Source organism: Neomonachus schauinslandi, chromosome 3 (assembly GCF_002201575.2).
Source record: "Neomonachus schauinslandi chromosome 3, ASM220157v2, whole genome shotgun sequence".
Taxonomy (NCBI): domain Eukaryota; kingdom Metazoa; phylum Chordata; class Mammalia; order Carnivora; family Phocidae; genus Neomonachus; species Neomonachus schauinslandi.
The window spans coordinates 104,879,765-104,895,053 of record NC_058405.1 but is presented as its reverse complement, the minus strand read 5'-3'; the positions used below and the strand labels follow the sequence as shown (position 1 = coordinate 104,895,053).

General features: G+C 36.8%; 1 pseudogene; it reads right to left on the bottom strand.

Moving 5' to 3' along the window:
- Positions 1-14,452: 14,452 nt before the first annotated feature.
- LOC123324519 lies at positions 14,453-14,566 on the bottom strand (annotated as a pseudogene).
- Positions 14,567-15,289: the final 723 nt, after the last annotated feature.

Genomic DNA, 15,289 nt, shown 5'->3' with positions numbered 1-15,289 from the left:
ACAATAACTGAGTCCAAGGAAAAAGAATGGAAACATAGGACTAGCTAATAAAGAGATTTATCCAGGGAGAGCGATAGCTGTTATTGGGCTATTTTTTTTTAAGTGGGTTCCAGGGTGCCTGGGTGGCTCAGTCGTTAAGCGTCTGCCTTCGGCTCAGGTCATGATCCCAGGGTCCTGGGATCGAGTTCCGCATCAGGCTCCTTGCTCGGCGGAAAGCCTGCTTCTCCTTCTCCCACTCCCCTGCTTGTGTTTCTGCTCTCACTATCTCGCTCTCTGTCAAATAAATAAATAAAATCTTAAAAAAAATAAAATAAAGTGGGTTCCATGCATACATACAAAATTAAAAAAATAAGTAAATAAATTCATTGATTAAAATCTTAGAAATGTTTTAATTACTTAACTTTTTACTATGAATCCTTTTTTAGATGTTTGGTAAAATTATTGGGGCAGATGATATATAAAATATTAACTTGTGGCATGGAAGCACTAACCATTGACAAGTGTTTGTTCTGCTGACCTCTGACTCAATCTGGAAGATTTGGGATTACAATTACCCCTGGGATGGGGCCCCTGGGTGGCTCAGTCGGTTAAGTGTCTGCCTTCTGCTCAGGTCATGATTCCAGGGTCCTGGGATCCAGCTCCATGTTGGGAGGGTCCCTGCTCAGCAGGGAGTCTTCCTTTCCCTCTCCCTCTGCAACCCCCACTTGTGCTCTCTTTCTCTCTTGCTCTGCTCTCTCTCTCTCAAATAAATAAATAAAATCTTTAAAAACAAACAAAAAGACAAAAAACAATTACCTCTGGGGGACAAAAGAGATTTTTACCAGCGTTCAGCAAACAAAAGATGTCAATTAACTCCACAGTCTCCCTGAGATTAGAGAAGAAAAATAAAACCTAGATTCTAGGCATGAGACTGAAAATATTTTTAAATGAACTTATTTTGATACAATCAGTTTATCTCCTTTGTCCTAGAATAGACAAAATCGCTACTTTGTGAAGAAAGTGGTGGGTGGCAATTTGCCTGCATGGGACATTTTGCAATGTCTGAAGACATTTTTTATTATTATAGTTGGAGAGGTGATAGTGGTATCTAGTGAGTAGAGGCCAGGTGTGCTGCTAACCATCCTACAGGGCACAGGACATCCTCCCACAACAAAGAATTATCAGGCCTCAAATGTCAATAGTGCCAGGGTTGAGAAACCTGAGGTAGGCATAAAGTGGACACTAAGAGAAAAGTTGGAGAAAGGCAGAGTAGAGAATGTGGTGTTTGTGTCCCCTCTTCCAATGCAAGTCAAGAGGAAGGAACAAAAAATTTCCTTGCAAGACCAGGACAAGTTTAACTGAAGAAGAGACAGGTTTTCTAAGTACAGCACAAGAAAGGAAGCCCACAAATATGCCCTGGAGAAAGACAGTGACATCTAGGCATGACAGGTACTCAGATAAGCTCCTTAGTTTCCCACAGGTCTGAAGGTGGATCCAAGACCCAGAGTGAACTTGGGACTAGCTGGGAGAGCAAGCCAAGAAACTACTCCAAGGAAAAGGGTGTTCACCTCAGATGGGTGCACATGTCCTGCCCACGTGAAACTCCTAGGGGCTGGATATGTGCCAAGACCAGCACCTGGCTCTGTCCAAGATACAGACCTGAGCACATGGGCCAGCCTAGACCAGCTCTGGAGTATAATAAGACAGGCCAGGGGGCGCCTGGGTGGCTCAGTTGGTTAAGCGACTGCCTTCGGCTCAGGTCATGATCCTGGAGTCCCAGGATCGAGTCCCGCATCGGGCTCCCTGCTCGGCAGGGAGTCTGCTTCTCCCTCTGACCCTCCCCCCTCTCCTGCTCTCTCTCTCTCATTCTCTCTCTCAAATAAATAAATAAAATCTTTAAAAAAAAAAAAAAAGACAGGCCAGGCAATTCTTACCATGATGCTGTTCAGCTAAGACCCTAAAAGGATGAGACCCTTCCTTCCCTTTCTACCACCTCACATGCTCTGTGCTGAACTACTACTGGGAACCGGTGACCAGGGACTATTTTACATGACTTTACAAGTAAAATGGGAGGGAAGAAAGACCTTTTAGGAGAAAACAATGGTAGAGAAATGAACCTTTGAGCATCACTGAAGTGCTCCTGAAGTGGCTAAGCTCTTCTAAAGTGGCCTGAAAAATTATGCAGTTGGACTGAATTTACCTGAAAGCTCAAACAATAAGTCATCTGACAGAGCTTCAAAAATTAGTCAAGAAAAATTCCATTTTTTTATACCCCTGTTATATGGACTGTTATAACGTGAAATATCATGCCTGTTACAATGCTTCTGGTGCTTTTTATTTCTTGACATTGAATAGTAAACTGTGAGAGACAGGACCTCTGATATAACTAATTATAACCTTTTCTTTGCTTTACTGTTTCATTCCTAAAAGTTGCATCCCTTAATGACATGGGGCCATCTGCCAATGGCTTAAGTTTTGGCATCACCCATCCCTTTTCATCTCATTAATTCTTATTCTTTTTGTCTGAACTTAACTTCTCTTCCACCTAGAAACTTTCTTTAACCACTCCAGATTAGGTTAAAAGCCCCTGAAATACATTTTCATAGTACTTAACAAGCTTTACTGTAATTCTTTATTAAATTATTCATTTTCTTTGAAGACAAGGTCAATGGTTATGGCTTGTCATGGACTCCCCAGTGCCTAACGCAGTAGTACTTAACACATTATAGGCATTAATGAATGTAGGGTTTTTTTTTTTTTAAGATTTTATTTATTTATTCATGAGAGACAGAGAGAAACAGAGGGAGAAGCAGGCTCCCAAGGAGCGGGAAGCCCGATGCGGGACTCGATCCCAGGACCCTGGGATCATGACCTGCGCCGAAGGCAGACGCTTAACCATCTGAGCCACCCAGAGGCCCTGTAGGTTTTTCTAATTAAGCTATTAAATATGTTGAATACTGCAATGATAGTTAAGTTTTAACAGCTAATTATAGCCCTTGTAATCCCTCCCCAATTTTCTACATTCAAAAGTCCCGTTTGTGCCACACATGTGAGTATCATTTATGAAAATTGTTTATAAGAATCAATTTTGAGACTGTGTTGCTTCCTATTCTCTTGCTGATAAAACGAAGCACCATGGCTTTTAAGGGAGGGATGATAAATTACTTATTTGACTTGGAGGCTCCTAAGGGCAAGATATTGTGCTGTTTCATAGAACCAAATGCACATAACAAATATTAATTGGTTTCCCTTGAATGAGGGAGAAAATGTGGAGAATACCATAGGCTTTAGAGGTTGGCACAACCAACGTAGAGTGTTGATTCCACTGCTTACCAATTTTGTGATCTTGGAAATAACTATTCAAGCATCTGTTTCTTAATATGCAAAAATGGGCATAAGAATACCTAATTATATTTTTAATGATTATATATTTATGTGTGTGCATATGAGAGAGAGAGAGAAAAAAGAAAAAAGAAAGAAAAGAAAAGAAAAAAGGGAGAATTTTCATCTAGATCCTAGTATAGACTGAATAATAATCCAATTTCTTCCCATAAAAATATTAACTGTCTACCTCAGATTTCTAATTCTGCTGATGGGAGAAGTCAATTGGTTTCTTTCTGTTTCTTTTTTTTTTAAAGAGAGAGAGAGAGCATGTGCACACTGGGGGGGAGGGAGAGGCAGAGGAAGAGCGAGAAAGAATCCTTAAGCAGGCTCCATGCCCATCGCAGAGCCCACTGCAGGGCTTGATCTCAGGACCCTGAGATCATGACCTGAGCTGAAATCAAGAATCAGTTGCTTAACTGACTGAACCACCCGGGCGCCGCACTCAACTGGTTTCTTAAATGATACCTTCTGAACCAGAAGGGCCCTGCTGCCACTATTATTATTATTATTATTATTATTATTATTATTATTAATAATATTATTAAAACTTCAAGATCCTCACAAATAAGAATAACCCAAGTTGCTCTGTACTCCTAAAGCCATAGTATGTGATGCAACATTTGTTGGATTCCTGATGATTAATTAATTTATGAGCCTACTCCATCACTAAAACATTTAAGGTTGGGGAATTTCTTAAAAATAAAGAATTTCCTTTGACAAAACTTGCTAATGTGGGTAAAAAAAAAAAAATACATGTCCTCTTTCCCCTTGATGAGCCGAACTGAGGAAACCAAGGTCTATAGAATGTCAAAAAGTTGGTGATGCATGAAGTTAACAGAATGGAGGTACTGAAACTGAGCTATTTTGTGATAGAACCAATGACTAAAGATATAATTTGTCTGATTTTTAATCTTATCACACTGAATTCGAAGAGAAAGAATAATTACATATGGTCTTGAAATCAGTTATTAAAAAAAATCCTTTAGGATACAAATTTAATATCCATTTTATTATTAAATTCTACCATTATATTCCCAGAGCCTCTGGATAAAGTCCCATCTCTATGGTTTACTACAGCTTCCTGTGCTCTGCCTCTTCCCTGTCTTTCCACCTCTTTCCTGTTGCTCATGCCCATTTTATACTACATTCCAGCCATGCTGAAATACTTGTGATTCTCAAATAAACATTTACTAAGTACCTTCTGTGTCTCAGTTATAGCAGAAGGTTCTCAGGAAATACAATGCTAAGAACATGACCTCTCCTCAGAGGGTTGGAGATCTTATAAAGGAGACCTGCAGATAAATAAATGTTCAGAGATGATATGGTGGATGCAGTAGAAGGGGATATTGCATACAGTGGAGGGCATGGAAAATACCAAATGGGTAAGAGGATTTGAAACAAGATTCAGAGAGGTGATCATGAGTGAGCTGAGTCTTAAATGAAGGCTAGATTGCAGAGAGAGCTGTGGAGTAAAAACTAGGGTTATGAAACTCCCCGGTGTGTTAGGAAAAATTATTGTGAGGAACTACAAACATAATGGCATAGTGGTGAACAGTTAATAGGGTATGTCTAGAGTCTAAGATCAGAGTCTGGATTCAGACTTTGGGTGCCTGTCCCTGTGTATATACTCAAAATTATCAATTTCCTCATCTTTAAAAGGTAGATAAGCATTTTTCCACAGTGTCCTAAAAATTGAGAGCATTTAAGATTTAAGCACTTAGCTTGAGCACATTATACGAGCACAAAACCATTATATTGTTTTGATTTTCTCTCGCTCTCCTTCTGCCCCTTCTGCTCTCTCTCTCTCTACAATAAATAAAATCTTTAAAAAAGAGAGAAAATATTAAAAAAGAGAAAGAAATGGAATCAGATTTTATTAGCTCTGAAGCATATATAATTTATAAAACTGAAAAAAGCAAATTACAAATACAAAAGTAAGTGAGTAAGTAAATATTTAGAATGAGAAATTAAACTATTTTATAGTGATAGATACTACAAACATCACAAAATTTTAGAAAAATAATGTAATTTTACTTTTACTAATCAATTAATTAAAATTAATTGATTAATTTTTATTTGAGGTTAACACAAATCTGTAATGCTTTTCCCTCTGTAGGTCTATAGCCCGTTCCAAGGTCTTACTAGAGACCAAAAAGTGACAGGGCCCCTGGAGTGTATGCTTCATTAATTTTACAGCAGATCTGCTTTTCATATGGATATAAAAGATGGAGACATTTAATAGAAGGGTGGAGAACATTTGGGGGTTATGTTTTGAGTACTTGGATGGATGCTGCTTCCTCTGATGTAGCATTTAGAAAATGATAATAATGCCTTTTTAAGTTTACCTCTAAATTCCTGGAGGCTAAAGACTGTATCCTACCTGGTACAGCATTTGAATGAATGACTATTATAAAGCATGCGGCTTTAACTGAAATGTACATACACATTTCCATTTTAAAGAAGTAGGGCTTATGTTTTGTGGCACTATTATATAAACTAAAAAATTAGGTTAACTTTACTTAATGTAAAAACTCTTTGCTACGATGTACACCACGGGCTATAATTACAGTGAAACTATTTTACTTTTTTATTTTATTTTTTTATTTTGTTATGTTAATCACCACACATTACATCATTAGTTTTTGATGTAGTGTTCCATGATTCATTGTTTGTGTATAACACCCAGTGCTCCATTCAGTACGTGCCCTCTTTAATACCAATCACCATCACCAGGCTAACACATGCCCCCCCCCCAGAACCCTCAGTTTGTTTCTCAGAGTCCATAGTCTCTCATGGTTCGTCTCCGCCTCCAATTTCCCCCCCTTCATTTTTCCCTTCCTGCTATCTTCTTCTTCTTCTTCTTTTTTTTTAAACATATAATGTATTATTTGTTTCAGAGGTACAGGTCTGTGATTAAACAGTCTTACACAACTCACAGCACTCACCATAGCACATATCCTCCCCAATATCTATCACCCAGCCACCCCATCCCTCCCACCCACCACCACTTTAGCAACCCTCTTTGTTTCCTGAGATTAAGAATTCCTCATATCAGTGAGATCATATGATACATGTCTTTCTCTGATTGACTTATTTCGCTCAGCATAATACCGTCTAGTTCCATCCACGTCATTGCAAATGGCAAGATTTCATTCTTTTTGATAGCTGCATAATATTCCATTGTATATATATACCACTTCTTTATCTATTTATCTGTCGGTGGACATCTTGGCTCTTTCCATAGTTTGGCTATTGTGGAAATTGCTGCTATAAACATGGGGGTGCACGTACCCCTTCGGATCCCTACATTTGTATCTTTGGGGTAAATACCCAGTAGTGCAATTGCTGGGTGGTAGGGCAGCTCTATTTTCAACTTTTTGAGGAACCTCCATACTGTCTTCCAGAGTGGCCGCACCAGCTTGCATTCCCACCAACAGTGTAGGAGGGTTCCCCTTTCTCCGCATCCCTGCCAACATCTGTCGTTTCCTGACTTGTTAATTTTAGCCATTCTGACTGGTGTGAGGTGGTATCTCACTGAGGTTTTGATTTGGATTTCCCTGATGCCGAGCGATGTTGAGCACTTTTTCATGTGTCTGTTGGCCATGTGGATGTCTTCTTTGGAAAAATGTCTGTTCATGTCTTCTGCCCATTTCTTGACTGGATCATTTGTTCTTTGGGTGTTGAGTTTGATAAGTTCTTTATAGATTTTGGATACTAGCCCTTTATCTGATATGTCATTTGCAAATATCTTCTCCCATTCTTTCAGTGTCTTTTGGTTTTGTTGACTGTTTCTTTTGCTGTGCAAAAGCTTTTTACCTTGATGAAGTGCCAATAGTTCATTTTTGCCCTTCCTTCCCTTGACTTTGGCGATGTTTCTAGGAAGAAGTTGCTGCAGCTGAGGTCGAAGAGGTTGCTGCCTGTGTTCTCCTTTAGGATTTTGATGGACTCCTGTCTCACATTTAGGTCTTTCAACCATTTGGAGTCTATTTTTGTGTGTGGTGTAAGGAAATGGTCCACTTTCATTTTTCTGCATGTGGCTGTCCAATTTTCCCAACACCATTTGTTGAAGAGACTGTCTTTTTTCCATTGGACATTCTTTCCTGCTTTGTCAAAGATTAGTTGACATAGAGTTGAAGGTCCATTTCTGGGCTCTCTATTCTGTTCCATTGATCTATGTGTCTGTTTTTGTGCCAGTACCATACTGTCTTGATGATTACAGCTTTGTAATAGAGTTTGAAGTCCGGAATTGTGATGCCACCAGCTTTGCTTTTCTTTGTCAATATTCCTCTGGCTATTCAGAGTCTTTTCTGGTTCTATACAAATTTTAGGATTATTTGTTCCATTTCTTTGAAAAAAGTGGATGGTATTTTGATAAGGATTGCATTGAATGTGTAGATTGCTCTAGGTAGCATTGACATCTTCACAATATTTGTTCTTCCAATCCATGAGCATGGAACGTTTTTCCATTTCTTTGTGTCTTCCTCAATTTCTTTCATGAGTATTTTATAGCTCTTTGGTTAGATTTATTCCTAGGTATCTTATGGTTTTGGGTGCAATCGTAAATGGTATTGACTCCTTAATTTTTCTTTCTTCTGCCTTGTTGGTGTATAGGAATGCCACTGATTTCTGTGCATTGATTTTCTATCCTGCCACTTTACTGAATTCCTGTATAAGTTCTAGCGGTTTTGGGGTGGAGTCTTTTGGGTTTTCCACATAAAGTATCATATCATCTGCAAAGAGTGAGAGTTTGACTTCTTTGCCAATTTGGATGCCTTTTATTTCTTTTTGTTGTCTGATTGTTGTGGCTAGGACTTCTAATACTATGTTGAATAGTAGTGGTGATAGTGGACATCCCTGCCGTGTTCCTGACCTTAGGGGGGAAGATCTGTTTCTCCCCACTGAGAATGATATTCACTGTGGGTTTTTCATAGATGGTTTTATGATATTGAGGTTGTACCCTCTATCCCTATACTCTGAAGACTTTTGATCAAGGAAGGATGCTGTCCTTTTCAAATGCTTTTTCTGCATCTATTGAGAGGATCATATGGTTCTTGTTCTTTCTTTTATTAATGTATTGTATCACATTGATTGATTTGCAGATGTTGAACCAACCTTGCAGCCCAGGGATAAATCCCACTTGGTTGTGGTGAATAATCCTTTTAATGTACTCTTGGGTCCTATTGGCTAGTATTGAGAATTTTTGCGTCCATGTTCCTCAAGGATATTGGTCTGTAATTCTCTTTTTTGATGGGGTCTTTGTCTGGTTTTGGGATCAAGGTAATGGTGGCCTCATAACATTAGTTTGGAAGTTTTCCTTCCATTTCTATTTTTTGGAACAGTTTCAGAAGAATGGGTATTAATTCTTCTTTAAATGTTTGGTAAAATTCCCCTGGGAAGCCATCTGGCCCTGGGCTTTTGTTTGTTGGGAGATTTTTGATGACTGCTTCAATTTCCTTGGTGGTTATCGGTCTGTTCAGGTTTTCTATTTCTTCCTGGTTCAGTTTTGGTAGTTGATACATCTCTAGGAATGCATCCATTTCTTCCAGATTATCTAATTTGCTGGCATATCGTTGCTCATAACATGTTCTTATAATTGATGGAATTTCTTTGGTGTTGGTTGTGATCTCTCCTCTTTCATTCATGGTTTTATTTATTTGGGTCATTTCTCTTTTCTTTTTGATAAGTCTCGCCAGGGATTTATCAATCTGGTTAATTCTTTCAAAGAACCAGCTCCTAGTTTCATTGATCTGTTCTACTGTTCTTTTGGTTTCTGTTTCACTGATTTCTGCTCTGATCTTTCTTATTTCTCTTCTCCTGATGGGTTTAGGCTTTATTTGCTGTTCTTTCTCCAGCTCCTTTAGGTGTAGGGTTAGGTTGTGTATTGGAGACCTTTCTTGTTTCTTGAGAAAGGCTTGTATTGTTATATACTTTCTTCTTAGGGCTGCCTTTGCTGCATCCCAAAGACTTTGAACAGTGTGTTTTCATTTTCATTGGTTTCCAAGAATTTTTAAAATTCTTCTTTAATTTCCTGGTTGACCCATTCATTCTTTAGTAGGATGCTCTTTAGCCTCCATGTATTTGAGTTCTTTCCAACTTTCCTCTTGTGATTGAGTTCTAGTTTCAAAGCATTGTGGTCTGAAAATAGGCAGGGAATGATCCCAATCTTTTGGTACCAGTTGAGACCTGATTTATGACCTAGGATGTGATCTATTATGGAGAATGTTCCATGGGCACTAGAGAAGAACGTGTATTCCGTTGCTTTGGGATAGAATGTTCTGAATATGTCTGTGAAGTCCATTTGGTCCAGGGTGTCATTTAAAGTCTTTATTTCCTTGTTGATCTTTTGCTTAGACGATCTGTCCATTTCAGTGAGGGGGGTGTTAAAGTCCCCCACTATTATTGTATTGATGTTGATGTGTTTCTTTGCTTTTGTTATTAATTGGCTTATATAATTGGCTGCTCCCATGTTAGGGGCATAGATATTTACAATTGTTAGATCTTCTTGTTGGATAGACCCTTTAAGTATGATACAGTGTCCTTCCTCATCTCTTATTATAGTCTTTGGTTTAAAATCTAATTTGTCTGACATAAGGATTGCCACCCCAGCTTTCTTTCGGTGTCCATTAGCATGGTAAATGGTTTTCCACCCCCTCACTTTCAATCTGGGGGTGTCTTTGGGTCTAAAATGAGTCTCTTGCAGACAGCATATCAATGGGTCTTGTTTTTTTATCCAATCTGATAATTTGTGTCTTTTGATTGGGGCATTTAGCCCATTTACATTCAGGATAACTATTGAAAGACATGAATTTAGTGCCATTGTACTGCCTCTAAGGTTCCTGTCACTGTTTTCTGTGTTCCTTTCTGGTCTATGTTGCTTTTAGGCTCTCTTTGCTTAGAGGACCCATTTCAATATTTCTTGTAGGGCTGGTTTTGTGTTTGCAAATTCCTTTAGTTTTTGTTTGTCCTGGAAGTTTTTATCTCTCCTTCTATTTTCAATGACAGTCTAGCTGGATATAGTACTCTTGGCTGCATATTTTTCTCATTTAGTGCTCTGAATATATCATGCCAGTCCTTTCAGGCCTGCCAGGTCTCTGTGAATAGGTCTGTTGCCAATCTAATATTTCTACCATTGTAGGTTACAGATCTCTTCTCCCAAGCTGCTTTCAGTATTTTGTTTTTGTCTCTAAGACTCGTAAGTTTTACTATTAGATGTCAGGGGGTTGACCTATTTTTATTGATTTTGAGGGGCGTTCTCTGTGCCTCCTGGATTTTGATGCCTGTTTCCTTCCCAAATTAGGGAAGTTCCCTGCTATAATCTGCTCCAATATACCTTCTGCCCATCTCTCTCTTTCTTCTTCTTCTGTATCCCAATTATTCTAATATTGTTTCGTCTTATGGTATCACTTTTCTCTCCAATTCTACCCTTGTGATCCAGTAGTTGTTTCTCTCTCTTTTTCTCAGCTTCTTTATTTTCCGTCATTTGGTCTTCTATATCACTAATTCTCTCTTCTGCCTCATTTATCCTAGCAGTTAGAGCCTCCATTTTGGATTGCACCTTATTAATAGCCTTTTTGATTTCGACTTGGTTAGATTTTAGTTCTTTTATTTCTCCAGAAAGGGTTTCTCTAATATCGTCCATGCTTTTTTCAAGCCCAGCTAGTAACTTTAAAATTGTCATTCTGAACTCTAGTTCCGACATCTTACTAATGTCTGTATTGATTAGGTCCCTGGCATTCGGTACTGCCTCTTGTTCTTTTTTTTTGAGGTGATTTTTTTTCTCTCTTGTCATTTTGTCCAGAGGAGAATAGATGAATGAGAGAACAAAATGCTAACAGGGTAACAACATCCCTAGAAAAATATACACTGAACAAATCAGAAGAGACCTGAAACTGGGGGAAAAGAAAGGGAACGAAACAAAAAAGAAATAGAAAAAGAAAAAGATTAAAAAAAAACAAAACAAACAAACAAACAAAAAAAAAAACAGAGCCTGATGAAATATGATCAGGCTCGTGCATAGATCAGTGCAACACACTAGATTTTGGGTGTATTTTGGTCTGTTGGAAGAAAGTGCCTCCCAAAATTTTAAAGAAAGAAAAGCTTATATATGTACAAAAATAAGGGTAAATACAATGAAGGGATGGAATATGATTGTAAAGATGAAAATTATAGAAGATTTTATAAAAGGAATTGATAAGAAGTTGGTTGAAAAAGGAAAGAAGAGGATTTTAAAAAAAAAAGGGAGAGAATATGATTAGGCAGGAGACTAGAACAATGCCATACAGTAGAGATTTAGGATATATTTTGGTCAGTTAGAGGAAACTGTACCCCAAAATTTTAAAAAGAGAACAACTTATATTTATATACCAAAAATAAGGTTAACTACCATGAAGGGATAGAATGTGACTCTTCCAGAAAATGGTCGCTTTTCTGTTCAGAGAGTTGCTGCTATTCTTTTCTTCAATCTCCTGTTGAGTTTGTAGGTGTTCAGAATGGTTTGATCCCTATCTAGCTGAATTCCTGGGACCAGATGAAATTTAGGTCTCCTACTCCTCCACCATCTTGTTCCTCCCTGACAACATTACATTTTAATCTAACACAGGCCTTTGCATGCCTCTCTTGGTGCTAGACCAGACCTTATAACCCAGTTCAGGCCAGGGTTCTAAGAGCAGAAGTGATACAAAGTCTATTTTACTTTTTCTTTACAGAAATTTTTTTATTTGTTTTAGAGAAAAGCCTCTGAAAATTTTAAAACAATAATTTTAGCCATATAAAGTTTTGGTTAGAAAACAGCTGACCACTTTGAGTTAAAAAAATCAGCTTTCATTTCAAAAAATATAAAAATACATATGTTATTACACTGCAAAATAATTGATAACAAAATCAAATTCATTTTTTGGCATCATAATTTAATTAGATTGTGAGTTAATTATAATCTCTATTTTCTTATTTAGTTTTCTTGGTAGTATATTAACTCTAAGTTTTACTTTAGATCAAGTCCTAATATTTTTTTGAGGTAAAGAAACAGACTGTCACGCTATTGTAATAAATTTATTACATCCAGTCAATGCATTTGATGCATCAAGGGTGACAACATCTACCCACAAAATATTTTACTTAAATTTTAAGAAAACTACACCAAAAAGAAGTTAATTGTATGGTGATAATTAAAGCATATAGCCAAATACGTTCTTGTAAGCTTTGAAGAGTGTATAAAGGATGTAGGTTGGAGAATAACTTGGTATTTTAATCAACATCTTTCTAAAGTAAATTCAGGTGACTAAATAACAATTCTGATTATAAACTTTTATCAAATCCATTAATGTCATCTTAGCTATACTTGTATATCACTGAGGACTTCCATTAAAGGTAAAGAATGATTCTGGCAACGACCTTACTTTTGTATGCGTATGTGTGTTAAAGTGCACGTATATGAGACAGAGAACAGGAGAGTCACAACTTTATATGACTGTGAACAGGTCAGAACCTTCCATGCTTGTCACTTCGGAGTTCCAAAAATCAAGTGGCACACCAAATATTACTTTGACCATGATAAGTAATTTGGTTTTTCAAGCATCTACTCTGTGTAGGATACTGTTTTGTGATGTTCAAGAGGATAAAATAATGTCTGAAATTTCAACAAGCTCTCTAATATCCACCTATCCAATTTGTTTTATCCAAGATAAAATTAAATACCTGGGAATTATATCATTTAAAGGATGTCATATTTATTCTCATTTTTTACATCCATTTCTTCTAAAACCTGAGACACAATCACTATAATATCCTTGAGGTGAACAAATCTTCCTTGTTTGAGAATGAATTTCCTTTTTGAAATGGCCAAAAAGAACCCAATTTGGATGCCATGCTGGGGAATAATGTGCCTGATCAAACTAGCTGATACAATTTTTGGTCAGAAACAAGATATCACTCTAAAGAAATGAATTTATTTTTGTGACTGGGAAGGTAGGTAAGGCAAATTTAAAATAGTTTTGAATAATATAAGCTCATGAAAAAATATGTACCCCAGTCAGTGATTAGAAAAGAACATCAGGATTTTGGGTATGGAAGTTAATGATTTAGAGGTTTCTGTTACAGTCTGTCCTTTTCCCTCACAATCCTGACTCATTTCATTCTTATATAATATGCCCTTTATATTATAAATACCCAAAGCATGGAAACAATACTGACTTCATTTTCTGCAAAGTATTTACCCTATATTGTCTTGAGACCCAAATAACCTGATTTAATTCCAATTAGCAATTAAATAATTGAATTCTAATTATATCAAATGAGCTCTAGATACTAAAAAATTGCACAATGGATGTATAATTTATCCACACCAATTAGGATGATGTGATTATATTACTAACTTCATACAATCCTCTTCTAGAAAGAAGGTTAAACTAGAAAATACTGAACAGTAATTCAGATGATATTTGATAGAAAATTAGGAACCTAAATTAAATGTTAAAAAAGAAAAGGATATAGCTTAGTGTTCAAATAAAACCCTTTAAAGTTCAAAACTTTTAATTACTCAGAGACAGAAATTTAATTCAGTAAATAGAAATAGCAATTTATCTTCAGATGCTGTGCTAGTGTGTTATATTACATGGTGTGGTGGATTAAAAATGAAATGTGACTGGCATTCTACCTGATAATTGGAACTATTTCTTGTCTTTTGTTATACCTTGCCAAGCAATCACTGGAGTACATTTAAAAAATTAAGAAGTTCAAGAATTTTTTAAAGAGTCCAAGCCCTCATAAACACACAAGACCAAAGACCTGCCCAGAATTTTTTTTCTTTTTTCTGTTTATATTTATTACCACTGAATTATTTTAAATGGATGGATTGTATATTAGCTTCATTTACCTCAAGCCTCACATATTTTAATAATTTGGCTACTCAGAGAAACTCAGAGCATATGACTACAATTAATGAGGCATACATAAAAGTTGCATTTTTTTTTGGTGATATAGAAATCTTCACATTTATTTTCATTTCTCATTTATTATTGTTTTAATGACACTGATTTGGAACAATGTAAGATTCTGTATAGATGAAACAAAATATTTGTATAAGAAATATAAGAAAAAATATCGAATCACTTTTATTCTACTTGGTACTTTGTTTAGAAAATATTAAGTATTAAACTGATAAGAACAGAGACTACACTTGATCTTAGCCAAAAGGCTGAGAAGCAATTAGAAAATATCAAGTATCCATTTGTAATTAAATATTATCTGATTGTTAAATCTCCCATCCACTGAAAACAGGTTAATAGAGCAACTCTGGCCTCTTGGATACTGTTGGTAGAACCAGTCTTTTTTGTTAAGATTTTATTTATTTGTCAGAGAGAGAGACAGAGAGAGAGCATAACCGGGGGGCGTGGCAGGCAGAGGAAGAAGCAGGCTCCCCGCTGAGAAAGGAGCTTGATGTGGGACTCCATCGCAGGACCCTGGGATCATGACCTGAGCCGAAGACAGATGCTTAACCGAGTGATCCACAAAGGTGTCCCATAACGAAAGTCTTTTAATAGAAGTTTGGCAACTCTGTGATATATATTATTATTGATACAAATGAATTGTTATAAAAATTGCCACTGACAATTTTAAGGCTCGGTTTTTACTGAGATATTTATAAAGCACGACTCATTTGTGCTAATTGGGAAGTGCACACACATGCATATATGCATGCACGTGCACACACACAGAGTTCCCAAATTTCATTTTTAAAATTCCACTTTTTAAAATTTTTCATTTTATTGTATTTTTTATTTAAATTCAAGTCAGTTAACATATGCTGTATTATTAGTTTCAGGGTAGAGTTGAGTGATTTATTCCTTTGCATATAAAAAAATTTCATTTTAAAGATAACCATCACCAACATTGGGTCATATCAATTCACGGTACACTGATGAGCTGGAGA